This window comes from Bufo gargarizans, chromosome 3, assembly GCF_014858855.1.
Source record: "Bufo gargarizans isolate SCDJY-AF-19 chromosome 3, ASM1485885v1, whole genome shotgun sequence".
NCBI lineage: Eukaryota > Metazoa > Chordata > Amphibia > Anura > Bufonidae > Bufo > Bufo gargarizans.
The window spans coordinates 98,457,137-98,476,900 of record NC_058082.1 but is presented as its reverse complement, the minus strand read 5'-3'; the positions used below and the strand labels follow the sequence as shown (position 1 = coordinate 98,476,900).

General features: G+C 40.9%; 1 protein-coding gene across 2 annotated transcripts in view; it reads right to left on the bottom strand.

The window, feature by feature from the left end:
* HDAC7 (histone deacetylase 7) overlaps positions 1-19,428 on the bottom strand; it is a 346,419-nt gene extending 326,991 nt beyond the window's left edge. For both annotated transcript variants that reach the window (XM_044286038.1, XM_044286041.1), the window contains exon 1: positions 19,293-19,428. The gene's annotated coding sequence lies outside the window, so the exon portion shown is untranslated. The remainder of the gene's footprint in view (positions 1-19,292) is intronic.
* Positions 19,429-19,764: the final 336 nt, after the last annotated feature.

The window sequence follows — 19,764 nt, the reverse complement described above, 5'->3', positions numbered from 1 at the left end:
ACAGTACTATCCTTGTCTGTAATGCGGACAATAATAGGATATGTTCTATCGTTGAACGGAACGGAGTACCTTCATTTTTTTTTTGCGGATCCATTGAAATGAATGGTTCCGTATATGGTCCCTATATGGAACGCAAAAAACGGAAACGGAAAAAAAAAAAAACATTTGTGTGCAAGAGGCCTAAGAGATCATTTATACTGTTAGTGGGTACAAAGGTGGTATAACTACTCTGTGGCGATCTAAAGTGGCATAACTACTGAGGGGGCATTAAGGAAGCATTTTACGGTGAGAAGGGTGGCATAACTATTCTGTGGGGGCACTTACAGGGCATTCTTACTGTGAAGGAGCACTGAGGGGACAAAACTACTGTGTGGGGCCCCTAAGTGGGCAATAAGAGTGTATAACTGTACTTTGTGGGCTACTAAGGGGACATAACTACTTCATGAGCATACAAAGGTGACTAGGTAGGATTAAGTGTGAAAAACTTGTTGCGGCGTGCAATGTGTCTCACTGATCTTGTCCCTTAACAGGCTTTTTAAAAGTAAGGAGGCATGGAGGAGAACCAAGCAAATAGACATGATTTAACAGATTTAATAGCTAATAGTGTTTTATCTTACCCCAAGTGCTTTATTTATATTTGTACTGTTCAGTACTTAGTCCTCTTGTATGGCCTATAGGGTGCTTCTGAGTGATTCTGAGTGAGTAGCAGAGACTCAGGAAGAAGAATCAGCTTTCTCTATGGGCAGACATGATCACAACTAGTCTCCCCGCAACAGCTCTGAGAATGAAAGATGAAGCCCGCAGAGGGGAAAACAGCTTAAGGGATGCCAGAATTTTTGTGGCCTTTTTTTGACATTTTTTAATACAGTGTGTCTAACCACTAGTGCTAACTTCATGGTGTTTTTCGCCTGTTGTCCAAACACCTGAAAAAAACACCAAGAGTTCCAGTATACTGCATTTGCGAAAAGAAGAAAGACAAAAACCATACCAAAAAACCCCCCACATTCTTATCATAATCTGACTTGAGTAGCTGATATGCTGTCTGTATCAGATGTATAGATAGTCTTACATGTGATAATAATTCTGTCGATCGAACTACAGATTAACAGTGCAGCATGAGATTATGCTCTATTCATACTTCCGTCAAGTTTTGTTTTTCTGTTCCACCGAAGAATAAGTACAGCTCCCGACGGACCCCATTGACTTATAATAGTGGTCTGTCTGTTATCAGGGACGTAATGATTATCTATACAGTATGTCTTGTATGTTCATACTAACACAATTTTTTGACTAAATGTATTAATTTGGTTTGTTTATCTATGTTGTTGAAAAATTTATAAAAACATATGAAAAAAAAAATACTCACACTAATTAAATTGTCAGGTCAAAATCTGAAAAAGGAGATTTACAACCACCGAAACAGAGTAGGTTTGTGGCATAAGTAGGAGTGTCACCTATCATGAAGCTTGGCCAGCAGTTAAATAGTTAGATTTTTGCATTTATCACGTTTCTTTCTTTACTTTCATTACTGTCATGATCAAATAAATGAGCGTCTATCTGCACTGGCCTCAATATCACAATTTAATCAGAACTGTATAACATAAAAAGCTTTGTCACCAGGAAATACTGTATATACCGTATCATATACTGTCGCTCAGATTTCTTTTGTCCTTTAATGAATTTGATAGATATGGGGGTCATTTATTAAGACCAGCGGTTTCCCCGCACTCCTGGAGGAAGCGCCAAAGATAAGTGGTGGCACAAGCCACTACATAAGTTTGGCGCTTCCTCCAGCAGGCCATGCAACATCTCCCAAGCTGGTATGGATTTAGGCCATTTGCAGATACAGTTGAGAGCAGGACATGCCACAGCACTCCCGGTACAGCAGAAGAAATTAGGGACTGTCCAGCCATATCTAGGAGTGTCGGTCAGTATGCTTTTTTCTTTTAGATATAGTAGCTGAAACATATGTCACATATATGTGCATATAGTATACCACTGGAACATGCAAACAGATAACTGAATTATATTAAGATAAGAATATATAATGAATCCTAAGGACTATAATGGAGAGTGACTGCACATGTGATGCTAACTTTGTACTGGGGACATTTTTTGAACCCCAACAATTGTACACCAGACCAGTCAAATCCATATGCTATAAAGTTGACATGGCCAGGAACATTTCCCACACCACCAGTATGATGCACACTAAGGGTGAGCGGTGATCAGACACTGGCTTTCTACATAATTATCAGATAAAATATGGTAGCACACAACCAGGTTCATTCTCTTTCTCCCTTACCCCTAAAGAGTATATGCATAAGAAGACCAGTTCATCCTAGACATTGCACACAGTTGGCATCTTCAGTGACTGCACAAGAAGTTGATTTCTACATTGCATTTGCAGCAAAGCATTCTTAGTTACAGCCAGATACAAGCTACACAAAGCTGGCAAGATAGTTCACATAGTAAACTGTATATTAGAAGACATGCATAGTACTTCCACATCCTATGCATTGATCTATTGCTGTTAAACGTAATTTATAAAGATTTACCTAAGGCCCTTTATATACATTTTGATCAAAATGTGTAGGCCAATTTTTTGTCAAGACCCACTCGAAAGAGACCACCTTGATGTGATGAATTGGTTGTTTTTTCATGGTATCAGCACCCCTCCCATTCAACTTATGTTTTTAATTAGTATGAGATCGCCTAAGGGTTTAATACCTACTTAATCTCTGTCTGGATTCTGACACCACATGGAAAGGTGAACTTTTGAGATCTGTTCAAATGGTTCAGTGCAGAATGGCAACTGATATTGTCAGTGCTGTGCCTGTGGAGTAGTGTGGACCAGTGCCAAGGGGGCTCAGCTTGACAGAAGGGGTGTTGTTGGCCTGCTGGGTCTTGCTGCAGGTTCTGTGCTGCGGTGGTTGCCATGTGGTGCTGCACTCAGGTGAAGGAACCCACTATAAATGAACGAATTTCCATTTTTGGGTCTGATTTGGTTTAATTGACTTCTCATGAATTCAACCAAATTTATCCAACCTGCTATTTTGAACTATTTGTATGAGATGAATCCTAAAAGTTTCGGATTCACCAAAATTAGAATCTTTTTTTTGGAAACTTGTAACAAATTCTATTTGTGACAAATTAATTCGCTTATCCCTAGGACCCACTTGAAAGAGGTCACCTTGACGTGGTGAGCGGGCCTATGCAAATATCTGTCTAAAAAGTGACACAATATGGCACATCTAAGGTTTCTACACTTTTTTCTGACATGCTCAAAAAGGGGGAAGGGTTTAGCACAAAGGAAGGCTGGAGCTCCACAGGAAGGTCAGGCCTAAGATCTGTCGTTTTGTACCAAAACTGCACCACAATTATAACATAAAAATCTATCTCAAGGTAAGCCAACCCATAATTAGTATAGAGACAAAGAAAAATGTCTATCCCTCCACCAGATTTATCATCCAGCCTGAGTCCCTGTGCTAAATCCAGTGCAGGTTTAGACAGCCGGTCTAAGCTTACATTATCTTCAGGATTAGTAAATCTGGACCACTATGCTCAAAACATGCAAGAGTATTTTCAGAATGATGATGTTATTCTAATAAATGTTTTAAGGGCGTCAGGTAAAGTGATGAAAAATTTTCTTTACGGCAGAATCTGTAAACCTCTGGAGAAACATTTTTTGGTGACAAAATCCTAGAATTAACATTAGTGGAGCCCACTAGACAAAATGCTGGGGCAGATTTGCTAATCCAGTAGGTGATAAAGAGGCTATCTAGACCTATGCCAGATTTATCACAGTGGCACAGCCTGGATGATAAATGTGGACACTTTTCTCTAACTTTATACCAACTATTGCTTGACTATTATAGAGAACAATTTAGCAGGAAAATATCAGGAATGAACAAAAGGTTTCCGATAATTACCTGACTGCTAAGAAGATGAGAGCTGCCTTTACATGCAGCAATCACCTCCTCTGTAAGGAGACAAGCAATCGCATACAAGTACTTTGTTTCTGAGCAGCAGATGCTTGTTTACATAATCTGATTTTGCATAGAGACTATTTTTAGGTGCCGTCCAAAAGACATGATCACCTGATGAATTAGCATTTTCCCATTCATCAGTTGATTGCCAGCACCAATTTTTACAATAATTGGTCAAATTGTTGGCCTGTGCAAAAGGATTGTTAGAATTCTACATTTGAATTGTGGTGTAATATACTAAAATAGAGCATATTAAGTCTCAACTCTTTTTTTTTTTACAAAGTTATATCCTTTTCTGCTGAAAATCTGAAATCTGCTACAAAGCAATGAACAACATGGAGAAACTTTTAAAGTATGTGTCAAGGGCTGGGAAATGTGTGCGTAGATTTCTGGATCTTCATTTGCGCATTTCAAGCTGCTGGCTCTGTGCTGGTAGATTATGTTTTTTTCTAGTCCTCCAGGGATTCGGAGAGTGGTGAGGTCACCCCAGCTGCACAAAATTAAACCCCTGGAAACAGCTGGATGAGATGCAGCCGCAGCTTAACCACCAGGACCACTGTGCGCTGTGTTTTCCTGTCGCATTGACTTTTTCATAGCATTAATGCTAGTGATTTCATATTTTTTTAGGCACACTCTGTTATTTAGTGGAACATTAACATCACTCAGATGCCAGAGACTGAGGAATTAAGTTATATTGTAATACACCCATTTGAGGTATGTTTAAAAATACAGTTCCCAAATAGTTGTGAAAGAGCAGAAAAATATGTATAAGCTTTGTTTGGCCAGGAGATATGATCCCAGTGAGATATGCAAAAACTAGCTTGAATACACAAACAGGGTCTTATAGTCACAATAACTTATATGGGTTCTATAGCTGTTCTGATAATCCCGAAACTAAGAAAACACATCTGTCTAATGTAGTTTCTGTTTGAGCTTGGTTCTTCAGCTGAAATGTACCGATAATACATTCATTTGGATCTCTGTACAAATACTGTATGCAAAGTCCTCTTCCAGTGGCATGCAAAAGTTGGGCACCCCTGGCCAAAATTAGTGTTACTGTGAACAATTAAGCAAGTTAAATATGAAATGATCTCCAAAAGGCATTAAGTTAAAGACATTTTAAGTAATATCAGTATATTGTTTTTGTTTTGTACAATCTAGAGTGAAAAAAAGGAAAGGAGTGCCTTGCAAAAGTAAACAGTAAAACCAATGAAATTTGAGCGTTCAGATAACTTTGACTGAGGTCTCAGACCTTAAATAGCTTGTTAAGGTTAAGGCTTGTTCACAATCTTCGTTAGGAAAGGCCAGGTGACGCAAATTTCATAGCTATATAAATACCTAGACTCCTGTAACCTTGTCCCAAAAAACAGGTCATGGGTTCTTCTAAGCAGCTGCCTAACAATCTGAAAATGAAAAGGGTTGAGTCCCACAAAGCAGGAGAAGGTTATAAGAGGATATAGCCTCTACCTGCCTTTGGTGATATTAAGCACTATCTCCACAAATATGGCCTTCATGGAAGAGTCATCAGCAGTCTTCTGTGTCCTCACCACAACATTTAGCGTCATAAGATTACAATAAAACATCTAAACAAGCCTGATGCATTTTAAAAACAAGTTCTGTGGACTGATGAGGTTAAAATAGAACTCTTTGGCCACAATGTGCAAAGGCATGTGTGGAGAAAAAAGGGCACAGAATTGTGTTGCAGCCAATTGTACCAGGAACATTAAAATCCACAATAGACTACCTGAAAAAGAGCAAGCTGAAGGTTTTACCATGGCCCTCGCAGTCCCCTGATCTGAACATCAACTGAAAATCTCTGAATAGACCTCAAGCGAGCAAGAATCTCAGAGAACTGGAAGACTTTTGCAAGGAAGAATGAATGAAAGACTATTTTCTGGGTACAAAAAGCATTTACAAGCTGTGATACTTGCCAAAGGGGGTGCTACTAGGTACTAAGCATGCAGAGTGCCCAAAGTTTTGTTTTGGGCCCTTTTGATTTTTTGTTATTTTGAAAATTTTAATTTTAACTTTTTGCCTTTTGGAGATCATTTCATATTGAACTTGCTTATCTGTTCTCAGTAAAAGTAATTTTGACCAGGAGTGCCCAAACTTTTTCATGCCACTCTATGTGGTTCCTGGAATCAGGCCCTATATGACAAAGTTGAAGCACCATGGCACATTCCATTCAAACTGCATTAACATTATGGGATAGCCAGCACCATATTCACAAATAATGATGACCAGTCCACTAACCGGCATGATGGACATAAGGCAAGATAGTGCTTAATATCACCAAAGGCAGGTAGAGGTACAGTTCCATATGATAATCTATTACCATATATTGCACTGTGATCAAAATGATCTGTTAACATATAAAAAAGGTTCCATTTTAGCAATTTGCATTAGTAGCATCGGAAATGATCCGTTCTTGTATCATACACTTGGCACAAATTCACACTAAAGGCCAAGCCCAAGACAGAGGAGTGCAGGTAGTCTATGTCTGGAGAGAAGCATTTCAAGCTGTTTATGTCATCAAGACACATGACAAAAACATTTATGTGTACATAAACCTTCATCTATCAATAGACTAATATGTACGGGGACCATTACTATTTTAGGTTTCCACTGTCTGGTTCCAGTATTTTTAAAGGTAAGAACAGAGCACTCATACCAGAACCACAATGGAAACCTGACAGACCCATTATACGTAGCTCACTGAACAGATCTGTCATACCTGTCATGGATCTAGTATGAAGAGAAGTCAGTCATGATTCTAATGTCATAAATTAGACTCAAAGCACATAAACGGTTAGCTAATGCTTTAGGAATGGATATGGAAACATGAAGCAGTCTAGATAGAGGTCAATGATATACTGTAGTGAAAGCTGTGCCAATCCATCTGAGGGGACAGCATACCCACCAGATAGAGTATATTATCAGTGTGTATCATACCATGAAGTTAAGAAAATACTGAAATGAATAAGATAGAACAATCTAAGGCTAGAGCTCGTATGCGTGCCACTTGGCTATTTTTGGCGGCCCAATAGGAAGGCTTAATGGTGGCCAGACCCAGCACCGCCTGCCACCACTTTGCCGGCCTTGTGTTAGGCTTCGCCTTCACCTCAGGGATCTGCACCTATCAGACAATGGGGGCATATCCTAGTGATATGCCCCCATTGTCTGAGATGGGAATACTCCTTTAAGGATTAAGATGAGGATTGCTACTGTATTTAGGTGTGTGATGAGCTGTGGAAAAGGCAGCCCAAGACGTTATAAAACCATTGATATCTTTGAAATTTCGCATTTTTGGCACAGTTGTTAGAAAATTGCTACAAACATAGGGGCACATTTATGAAAGATTGCCATTTCATACACCAGTCTAAAAAAAACTGATGGAGCAAGATGTGCTAAATTTATGAAAAGGCATACCCCTCTTAATAAATGTGTACCTTCTGGTGCTGTGCCAAAAACTGAAATCCATAATTTCCTAAAATACTTGTATGTTAAATGTGACGGGCTTCCCCTATACTGTTTTTTAAAAACTGGAATGAGTGGTGGAAAATCTCAAAATGCTGCCTACAAAAAAATTGCTACTTTTGTGTGCCATAAAACTGGCATTAATTTATTAGAAAAATCTAGATGTTCAGGAGAAGGAGATCTGTAAGGAAAAACCTAAGTAGAGCCATAAATAAGCCGTACTTATTGTAGCATAAACAATATTCCATTGCCTTATATTTGATGCGTTTCCCATGCACTATGGATGAAAGGGGTTTTTGCCTTCTGTATTAGTTTCTCATATGTCCTTCAGAACATGACCTCTGCTCTAGCATTCCCTGCCAATCTTGTATCTCATGAAACGCCTGGATGTACTTGAAAGATTCTTTTGTGTTGGTCTGCATCCTTCCAATTCTTTCTGAACTTGCAGTAAAGAAGTAATATTATTAATATACGAGAACAGGGTATTACCAGGAATCAGAAACTTAATGAGAAAAGTGGTCATTGTATCTCCAGGATTTTCATATTGATGGCTTATCCTCAGCATAGCTCATTAATATAAGACCGGTGGGGGTCCGACAGCTGGCACCCCTGATGATAACCTCTGGTCAGCACCACTGCCTCTCTAGAGCTTACCAATCACAGAGCCATCCATTGGATAGTGGCTGTGCTTGGTATTTCAACTCAATGGGCAGCACGGTGGCTCAGTGGTTAGCAAATCTGACCAAGGACAACATCTAGGTTCAAATCTGACCAAGGACAACATCTTCATGGAGTTTGTATGTTCTCCCTGTGTTTGCGTGGGTTTCCTCTGGGTACTCCGGTTTCCTTTCACACTCCAAAGACATACTGATAGGGACCTTAGATTATGAGCCCCATTGAGGACAGTTGGTTGCTAATGTCTGTAAAGTGCTGCAGAATATAGTAGCACTGTATAAGTGCATAAAATAAATAAAATAAATCCTATTCACTTAAATGGGACTGAGCTGCGCCTGGACCATGTGACCAATGGATGTGATGTTACATGGCCTAGAAAGAGGCCTAAGTGCTCATGAAGCTACACAGCTTCTTTGTACAGTAGGTGCTGGGAGGTGGACCCAACTGATGTGATCAATATCAACATTTCAGAGAACTCCTTTAAACCGGTGATTGGTTGTCATGTGAATTATTTATGTGTTGCCATCACTGCAGGGCAACCACTAGAGAACCGACCACCTTGCACCCTGCTGGTACCAAGTGAAGTGAATTCCAGCCAGGTAAAGAATTTTCTTTTGTGTATTACCAAGTTTATTCAGTAAACTACATTGCAAGTTTCCCAGTCTGGATTTCTTTGCTTCAACTCACTTATTGCAATGGACGACCCCCAGGAAGTGGCAGCATGAGGTGGGACCACCGTGACACAAGGACTCTACATTAGGCTATATTATACCATTCGCAGACCTCAGCATGAATATACTGGGGCTCCCTGGGGCACTCATTGTAATAATTCAGTTGAAGTAGACAAAGAAGTCCAGACTGGGAAACGTTAACGTAGTTTACTGAATGTAATTTAAAAAAAAAACATTTCTTTACTTGGCTGGAATTCACTTCACAGCAGGGTGCAAGGTGGCGGTAGTTGGCCCAAATGCTTCTCTTGGTTCCTATCTGGATAAAGTCTCTTATCTATTCAATGAGTAGGGTGTCTATTGTCTGTTTTCCCTCTAATGTAGATAAAGTCTATAGTTCAGTCAAAAGCAAGGAGCGTGGTGCTCTAGGAGCTGCTTTCCAGGCTCCTGCAGCAACACATCCCCTCGCTGCACCATGTCTTGTCCCTTAAGAGTCCAACTGTAACTAACTCAACTTCCTGAAACCTCCTCCCTAAGTGGAAAATTGGGCTAGACCAATTCTGCTCAAAGGGGGAAAAAATAATGAAATGGTAAGTTCCATTTTTGTCTCTAGGACTCTGCCAGACCTATGCCGTCTGCTGGAAACCAGGCACATGGAAAGCTAGCCATAAGAAACATTGACAAGGTGTTACTTTGTACTGCCCCCTCTCCGGGCTACTGCATTATCAGGGCAGACTGGCCGTGACCCAGTGGGCCACCCAAGCCCTCCTCATGGCCGCCAGCTGGATACATAATTATCTAAAAAAAAGAGCCCTCACACTTCTCCATAGAAATAACAGCAAAAAAGTTATTGAAGTCAGAGTATGGCTATGAAAAAAAATATTTGTTTCCAAAGTTTGTATTTTGTTTTAGTATTAAGACATAAGAAAAATAAGAAAAACTATATAAATGTGGTATCGTTGTAATCGCACTGGCCTGAAGAATGAAGGTAACAATTCAGTTTTACCATATAGGGAACGCCACAAAAACAAAACCATTAAAACTGTGGTGGAATATCATTTTTTTCCCATTCTACCTAATTTGGAATTTTGCAATATTATGCAATATTAAATGGTGCCATTAGAAAGTACAACTTGTAGCACAAAAAACAAGTCCTCATATGACTATTTGAATGAAGACCGGGAGTAAAAAACCCAAAAATGGAAAATCGCCTGGTCAGGAAAGGGTTAATTCCCTGGCTCATTCTATGCTTAGGAGTCCAGTAGGAGGTTCCTCGTATAGGGAACGAAATTAGGAAATCAACGAGTAGAACCGCACATTGGACTTCAAAGCATACATTTTTTCATTTTTCTTTTAATAATTACAAGTTTTACTGAATCTTTTCCAAGAAAACTATACATCAATCAATTATTTTCAAAGAAGAGGACCCATGATAAAGATAAGAAAATTAATCAATTCAAATTTTGTTATTTCAAAAGAGAGAGAGAGATATTTGCAGGCAATCCGGGCACTTGTAATTCTGGTTGAATTTATTCAGGCATCTCATTTAGTCGATTAAGACCCTAAAGGAATTTTAAAGGGTGGCAGATTTGCCCCTATGAAACTGGCCGACCTGTTCCATGTGCACTTGGCAGCTGAAGACATCTGTGTTGGTTCCATGTTCATATGCGCCCGCACTGCTGAGAAATATGAAGTTTTTATATATGCAAATGAGCCTCTAGGAGCAATGGGGGCGTTGCTGTTACACGTAGAGGCTGCAACTGCTGCACCCTCTCCATTGATTACCAGGACAAGGTATTGGGGCATTTTCACTGCCTGGTCCTGTCAATTAAAGTGCAGAGGGGGCAGCAGTTGCAGAAAGAGCAGAGCTTCTAGGTGTAACGGCAACACCCCCATTGCTCCTAGAGGCTCATTTGCATATAATAAAACATCATTTTTCTCAGCTGCCGAGTGTACATGGAACAGGTCAGCCAGTGTCATAGGTGCAAATCTGCCCTTTAATGAATGTGCTCACCTCTACCCATGGATGAGACATGTTCATTCACCTATGCAGTACTCACTGCATAACATTAATTTACATCCAAATTATATAATCTAATATCACTTTTAGATTTTTAATACCAAAACTAAACCACCTTTTTATAGAAACCACAGATCAAGGGCAAACTTTCTCCATGTTTTTCTTCTATGCAATTCATTTAGATGATATTCTTATGGGATGCAGGAGTATGACAGCTTCATTGGTGCCTTGGGAAGTGCATGGGGGGGGGGGGGGTAATTGGAGCCTCATGAAGATTAGCACAATACGGTGACCCATAAAAACCAATCAGCATTTAGGTTTGCTTCATCTGCAACTAGGAAGACTGATGAAAGCAAGTGTCTGCCTGATTGCTATGGACTACGGCATCACAGATTGGGCACCACGTTGGCTTTAAGTCATTGTATTAAGCAACCCATGCAGAATCAATCACTTTATAATGAAGTGATTTAATATGAAAGCGTTGTGAATACATACACATAATTTATCACCATCCGGGAATTAAACATCCTCCTATACTGCGCTGCTGAGTCTTCTTATAATTGTTACCACTTGTAGGCAAAAGTCATAGCGAGAAGCGAAATCAGCCCCGAAACAACTCTCCAAACCTCATTCATCAGCGGCCCTTATGCAATGAGTTATTACTAAAGCCATTGAATCATAATTAATCTTTGTGCTCCGAGCAGGAAAACCAAACAAATATGAAAAATGGGCATGTGCCGTAAATACACCAGTAAATAAAGGCCGTCACTTACTGGGAACCAGCGTGGAGCCTGCAGATGGACGTACACAGAGTATTATGAAACCATTTTACTAATGGCATAACTGGTTGCTAATTTTTACCAGTTTTCCATTACTGAGATATGAAGTGTGACACCAGAGATTGGTGCCGGTGTTCCTCTCATGTGGGCATGACTGGGCCTGATGAAGGGCTACTGTTTAGCCCGAAACGTTACCTTAAATTGTTGTGCATCATGTCCAGCTGAATAAAATTCACTAATTATTTCATCACATCATTTGGAGTGCTGTCTGATTGTACTAAGCACCAGAGATCAACAATGTTTGTCCGTCTGGTAGGGGGGGAACTATGGCAGACAGAATGGAAAGGAGCTTGCGGTGTGCTTATAAAAGTGTCTTGTAAATGCATTGAAAAATATGGCGTTTTAGACTCTTTTTTACTCCTACATCAACCAATTGAAAAGTGGCTACAAAATGGACAAGGGATGATGCAATCCAAATGCCTCCAATTTAATAAAATGCACCATTAATGCCATCCCGTAGGAAAAAAACTGGGTCTAACATGCCTACTGAGAAGCCCCAAATCTGTCATGCCGCTAACAGAATTTTGATAAATTTGAGGCAATTTCACAATTTCTACCCACTGCTAACTTCATGCACAATCTGACAGAGCTGCGTGCAGGAGGTGATGGACATCTGGTACAGGCTATCATTAGTATGTGTTGTTCGTTGGAGATATTCTGCCCTAGATGCAATGCTCCTGGAAGAGAACCTGTAAGCATTCACATCACGTTATATGCCTCCGTTTGATGTATACGTTACAAAAAAACATATAAAAACACAGCACACCATGTTCTTGTATCCTGCACAGTACAGTAAAAAAAAAACTGATATTTTATTTTTAACAATGTAACTCTATGGTGAACGGATGCCACTGTATGGCATCAGTCTGAGGAATCCGTTTAACGTATACATTTTTTGCATACGTTAAACGGATGGGAAAAATGTGAGGTGAACCTAGCCCAAAGTGACACATGATCCAATGGAGCAAGTGAGAATTTTTATTTTTGTTGTATTTAATCATAGTATGAATCGCCTAAAACAGCAAAATCTTCATGAACACACTGATTTACTTTTCTTGTACTGATACAATTTTTTTTATAGTTTAGAGACTACATTTTGAATTCTGCAGGCTTCGGAGCTGTAATCTTCACCTACTCTGACTGCTACAGTAAATAGCAGTGATGGCTAATCTCCGGCACTCCAGCTGTGGTGAAACTACGATTCCCAGCATGCTCCATTCATTTCTATGGAGTTCTGAGAACAGCCAAGCAAGTGTACATCTTGGGAGTTGTAGCTTTACCACAGCTGGAGTGCCGGAGGTTAGCCATCACAGATATATAGAATAGGAGGTCTGTTATGCTGTTACAGATGTGTCTGACTGCAGGCTTGTCGTCTGTTTCCAGGGATGACGAGCGGTACTGTGAATGCAGCTCTGGACCATAATATGAGTTGTAAGTAGTAGCAATGAGCTAATTTCTTGATTTGGATTTGATTGGGCTACATCAATTAGCCATATTATTTTGGGTCAGTAATAAATTTGACCTGAAAGTCCCCCAATTGGCCTGAGAGGTGGTGTCTCCTAGGACTCTATGTACCCCCTTTCCATCTTTTTAACACCAAGACTGCATTAGTAATGTCAAAGTGACAGCGACATACATAGCCATGGGTAAATGGATGGCTATTGGTGGTAACAAAAAGCCTCTTTAAAGGCACAGTGCACTGTGAGAATTTTTAAATTTCGTTTTTTAAATAGTTATTAGTTAATAGTTAAATTTTCATTTTTTGGCAGAAAATGCCAGCCTGTATGTATACAACTGCCAGGATCTTTCCTGTTTTCCGATCTGAAAAATGGTTGATGCCTTTTTTTGCCCGAATCAATTAGGCAAATATTCAGATTTGGTTTCAACCCAAATTTAGGGAAAATTTGAGCCGAAAACGATTTGAATCAAAGCAATCTGCTTATCTCCAGTAACCAGGGATCAGCACGAGCTAAGTAAGGCAAAATATCTGCAAAGTTACTGAACTTTATCGTAGATTCATTCTATAGCTAAACCCTTAAAGGGTGTTCAAAGTCGGATATTTGCTTTAATTTTTTGGCAGACACTCTCTCCCACAAAAACCTTAATTTTTTGCTGACTTACCAAAGGCAAAAAGTTGAAACCAATTTAAGCTTAACTGTGTGGTTTTAAAATGGCCATGTATAAAAGGTAACCGGAAATGAGTATAGTGTCTAATGAGCATTTACTACATGGCAATATGATGTATAAACTTGTCAAAGGGAAGAAATGAGCTGCCTATGAAGAAAACATGCATTTTTTGTCAGGATTAAAGACGAAAGACTTTCTCCGGTCGCCAGCAGGAATATAAAGAATGCACACAGCATGGCCTTGAGGTAAGTCGTGGCCCCTTGCAGTGTTTGTTGCAGTTCTCAAGCCCATCTGGTTTGCATTAAACATTTGAGTGATACAGACCCCTGTAAAGAAGTGAATGGGGAACTGAATCATCTAGTTAAGAAATCTCATGGGCATCGCAGATTCGAGGAAAGATTTGTCCAGAGGAGCAAAATACTTGACTTTTCTATTTTTATGATTAAATAAATCATATTATACACAATACGATGACTAATCCCTCGGTGGAACGTAAAGGTAAACAGGTGGAGGGTCAGCTCTAGCTTTAGGTCACTCTTAAGTCAATGAAACATAATTTTTAATGAAAACATATTGCATAGAATTCATTCACAATTATGTTACTTAGTAACTTATGGGCGACCGAAAAAACAGGATCAGTTCACTGGCAGAGGGTGATTGCTGGAGTTTTGAAAGTGGCTGCGAATGGACCACAGCTTAGACAAGCTAAATTTTTGTCAAGCAAAATATTCATGTAAATCTTTGTAAGCCATGATCGGGCACAAGTGTCTAACTGGGACGGCCTGGGGCAGACTGGGAACTTAAAGTGGCCCTGGAAAAAATACTAAGAGTGGTCCCATGTTGTAGTCGGGTCCAAATTGATGGAAGCCAGGGCCAGCAATACCATATTGTGGCACATTATACCACCTCAACAGAGCCAAATACCACAGTCCATCACAAAATACTGCCAGCAGCACAAATATGTCCCCAAAATCTTCCACTGGCCGGCCGTGAGGCAGGTCTAGGCGTCTCCTGGGCATCGGCCCACCAGGAAATTTCCCTGGAAGGTCTATGGCCAATCCGCCCCTGATGCCAAGCAAGGCACATCAAAGTTAACATGTCAGATTTTGAAGAAGTTGTCACAGTTTCCACAAATTTTGTAGATTCATTCATAGCAACACTATCGATAGTCCCCCCCCCCCATTGTCTTTAAATAAATGGTAATCTTTCACTATTTTAGCTTTTTTCTTTAATTAAATTAGCTCCTCTACAATATTTGTCATAGTCTCACTCAGACCAAGTCATTTTAGACTCTGTTTATGTTGCACTCGGGGTGCTTGATGATTACAAGCAAATGTATACGCTGGGTATATAGCCTGCACCTATGCTGCATACTGTAGTTGCTTTGGTCCACCACTAATTGTAATGAGAGATGTGTAACAATACACTTCCTCTGCAGTATTGCTTGAGGCATTTTTTTTTTTTTTGAAAGGCTAAGAACATTACTTTCTTTACCCTGTGCAACACAAAAAGTGCACTAGTATCTATCTTAAAGGGGGGGGGGGGGCATCTATCTCTCCGTAAGAGATGCCCCCCCATAACCCATTCCCCACCCCTCCGGGCCACAAGGCTCTTGCAAGAGTCAGGGACTAATGACCATCTTCAGCCAAGGAAGAACCCATCTTGCTCTGGCTTCCACCTGAGGTGTTGGCCAAGAGCCTCAGTCGAGATCTGGCTCCTCTCTGGGTGGGGAAGCCAAGGGGTTTGTAGAGGGGTGAGGAACCTAATAGCCACACATACCTCCTTCAGACCTCAAAAGGTTGCCCATAAGGATACCACAACCCTGAAAAATCCTAGTGACAAAACAATGTGGAAAGTGAACACCAAAAATAGATAAAGTGACATTCAAATGGAAAAGAATATAATAAGTGACATTCAAATTGAATTTAATAAGGCATTTGGCAGCTGTAACCAGCTTTGGGGAGGTACTGGCTGTCCTTAAAGGGGTTATCCAATGTCTAAAACATTTCCCCCAGTGCCCGGGCCCCTCATATATATTATACTTACCTGCTCCCGGCACCCGCGTCGCTCAAAACATCCAGCGATGGGGGGAGCAGCCAATAGCAGGCCGCGACTGGGATGAGCCTCCCTAGTGTCACCTGTGATGCTAGGGAGGCTCATCCTCGTCACGTCCTGCTATTAGCTGATTCACCCATCGTCGGATGTTTTGATCCATGTGGCGGGAATATGCAGCGGTGGCAGCGAGGGGATCAGGAGCGACACGGGTGCCTGGGTAAGTCTCTAGATGAGGAGTTTATGGTGACTTGGTAGCAATGCTTCATAGGAAAAGAATATGCAAAGAGGATGGGTGGGTTATATTTCAGTATAATGGGAGAAATACTATTTGCTTATCCCTTTTTTCCTAACACACAGATGGAGAAGACTTTAGTGTACACCCGTAAAAGTGTACTTGCCTCACACTGTCAACAAAATTTGGTACTATCCCTAAGGGTATATTGAAAAGCAGCTCCATTTATTTAAGACTATAGATTCATCTAAGCATTTCTTCAAAACCCCATTCAGAGGCATGGGACAGTCACAGAAATGTCTGCGACTAAATCTGCTGCTTGTGAATTCCTGCTAGCTGGGATTAATCCGACCTCATCAGTATTATAATGTTTGGAAAGGGTTTGTGTGTGTTTGTATGGGAGCCAGAGGCACAGAGAACAGTCATCCATTTTGCTACTGATGTATGTCTGCTGCCTCCGCTGTACATCTGACATCATTGGACGCTTTCTGCCTTGCAGACCATAGTAACGTTGGTCATCGGGATCACAGACAGTGAGACCTGTGTTTCCGATATTAAAAATGAAAACTAGACCATGGCGCGTACAAGTGATTTTATGACAGACTCCGCCTCGCTGACATAAGTATTGTCTGCTTCCTCAGCAAAAATGAGTCAGAGATGCTTAAAAGCCACACTCCTGGGTTATGACTCTCTCATGTGTTTAATGCCAGAGGGCTAGCAAGACGTTTCCACAAACAGACCTTCATTACCTCACCCCTCTCCCAGCTTCACTGTTGATTTTTTCAAGAAAAACTATTATGAACCCTCAAAAATTTCCAGTTCCAGATTGGGAGCACATGTATGTAGAAGAGACAACATGGAGACTTGAGGATGAGGACCACATTCCTTCACATCAGCATCTTCTACATGTGACCCTATAAACTATGCAAGTAAAGGGGTCCTCCGGGCCTGTGCCTAAAAGACCACTTTCAGCTGACCCGTGGAGAGAAGACAGGGCAGTACTTGCCCTCCCGTCGTTCCACCGATTCAGCGACACCGGCTGGGATACAGGCCTTTCCTCTGACTTTGTGCCTCCTCTTACTCTTGTTCAGCTCCATCTTAATTATGCAGCTGAACAGGAAGAAAGAAGAGCACATCCGGTCATGACGTCAGAGGAAGAGTTTGGCACCAGTAGGACGGTCACATGATCCCAGCTGACATGGCAGATTCGTCGGAGAGATGGAAGGGCAAGTACTTCTCCGAGTGTCTGAAAGAAGGTTTTTGGGCACAGGTTTGGAGAACCCCTTAAACTCCTTCAAGTTTTATCTCTTGCAAATCACTCTCTCAAATTCAAATAAGAATTGAGAACGTGAACCTGCAGTCCTATGTAAAACCACAGATGATGATACACCATGATCCTAGTCAAAGGAGAGAGCAGTGAAATAGGTAAGTACCAGGTAAACTCTTAATATACAGGGTTGGACCCATAACAAATACCATCTGTTCTTGGTCAAGTAGACCCATCACTTCAGGTATGTTAGTGGTTCAGTCATCACTCAGAGAACGATGTCTTCATATCCATCCTAAGTGGATACATCAAGTAAGTAGTCTCTTAGACATGTAGCAGAGCTGAAATAGTGTGTAGTGTTACAACCCAGTAGGTTTATGGTAATACAGTAGGTTTACCTGCAGTCCTGAGTAAAATCACAACTAATGATACTCCACGATATGACGACGTGTTCAGATCTTATGGTGAATTATCTCTGGTTTTCCATGGGACCACTAGTAAAATGACTTCATTATTTCAACAGTGAAATGCCAAACTCAGCTCTACCACATCTAAGTATCTGCCAAAATCAGCTACAGATAGTAGGTATCTTATCAGCTGTGCAATCTCTAAATGATAGTACCCATGCCTGGAAGGTTTACTGCTGTCCTGTGTACGTTTCAGGTCAATTAGATTGTCAGCTGTATTACTGTCAAGGGCCGGAGGAGGTGCATCCTCTGTACAGCGCTACAGAATATGTTGGAGCTACATACAGTAATAAGCAGGCAATAATTATCATACAGGACCCATAGCAAATAAGACTGGCGGTTTAGTTGACAATCAAATGATCTGCAATGAAGACACTACTGTACTGACTTTATACATATGTAGCAGAGTTAAATGAGTCACTTACAGTAACTGTTTTTCTTTATTGTTTTGCATAGGTTTACCCGCAATCCACACACAGCAAAAGTAGTAGCTTAACATATTCAACACTGCTACATGGTCAAACTTACCTCTGTTGTATATATTGCCTTTATCAGTGGATCTGAATGTATTTGATCCATCTCTAATACACACACATTGCGGTATGGACCAGTTATTCTACTGCACGTTACACCAAGTATGTAACAGGACAGATGCAGGGGTGCACCTAGCCTTTCTGCTGCCTGAAACGGTGCCCCCGCCCCAATGCCAATTTCTTGACCTAACCCCATTGATACAATGAAAGCGCTCCTTGCCCCTACCTGGTGCTGCCTGAGGCGGTTGCCTCACCTGGCCTTCATTGGAGGTGCACCCCTGGACAGATGTAATATTTCTATTATCTGTACATTAGTTATTGGGTATTATATGTAATATAATGTAATAGGTGTAATAATATCGTGTAAGATTTTATTATCTTATCAGTCGTTTCTTGCCTATAAAGGCATAAATCATCCCCAATCATAATTCTTGGAAGTGTCATCCCCTAAATTTAGTTCTGGTGGATACAGTTTTGAGGAATTCCTCTGCCTGGTTTTCCTAGAAAGCACTTGCAGGTTAAGGGAATGTGAGATTATTTTACAAGAAGATAAACAAATTCCTCGCAGAAAAGCCTCTTGGCTGAAGAATCTGAACTTAATTAACCTTTTTTTCTGTTGTGCAATGGGAATATAACCAGCGGAGGGGCTGGGAACCTGCAGAAACTGATAAGCACGCTATACAAACTTTTGGCGCATGATAAACTTCCCGAGATATGGATTGTATTTAGGGTTGGTGCAGAAAGAGAGTGGGTTGTCATATCTCTTCCCCAGAAATTGGCCGTTGGACAACGATTTTGTTATATATTTTTTGGCTTCTGCGAGAACACAACAAATATCACTGGAAATGAGTCAAGACAGGGAAATTGATTTCAGCACGCCTGGATATGGAGCAGCAGAAAAGACATAGTGCTGGGCACGTATAGAAGGCAAGGAGAGACTCACCGGTGGTGTGTGCCTAGGCGGGCAGTTCCTACAGCTGGGACACCATAGTAAAGGGATGTCGTCCTGCAGCAAAGTTCCTTGGAAACATCACAAGATCCAGTCAAGGCAGTCGGAGAGAGTGAGAGTAGCAGCAGTCACAAGAACAGAGAGGAGGAAAGGGGAGGGCCCCTACAGGAGGGATCTATGGCTCGTTCAATTGACAATAGAAGGAAATGCTTTACTTGCCCTTAACCCCAGTGCTACCAGAAGGGTCTGCAAAGATGTTCACCTAAAGCGAGAGATGAAAACGGTGTCAGGAATCAATTTCAGCGCCGCCTTTGAACTCACCCTGGTGTATACATTCTCATCTAGAACACGTAGATGGCAGCGCCTGTGGTAGTAGCGCACGCCGGCAGGAGGAAAATATGCCTGGCATTAATACAGAAAGTTGTAACCTTCCCAATGTGCATCGGATTATCCCCTGTCATACATG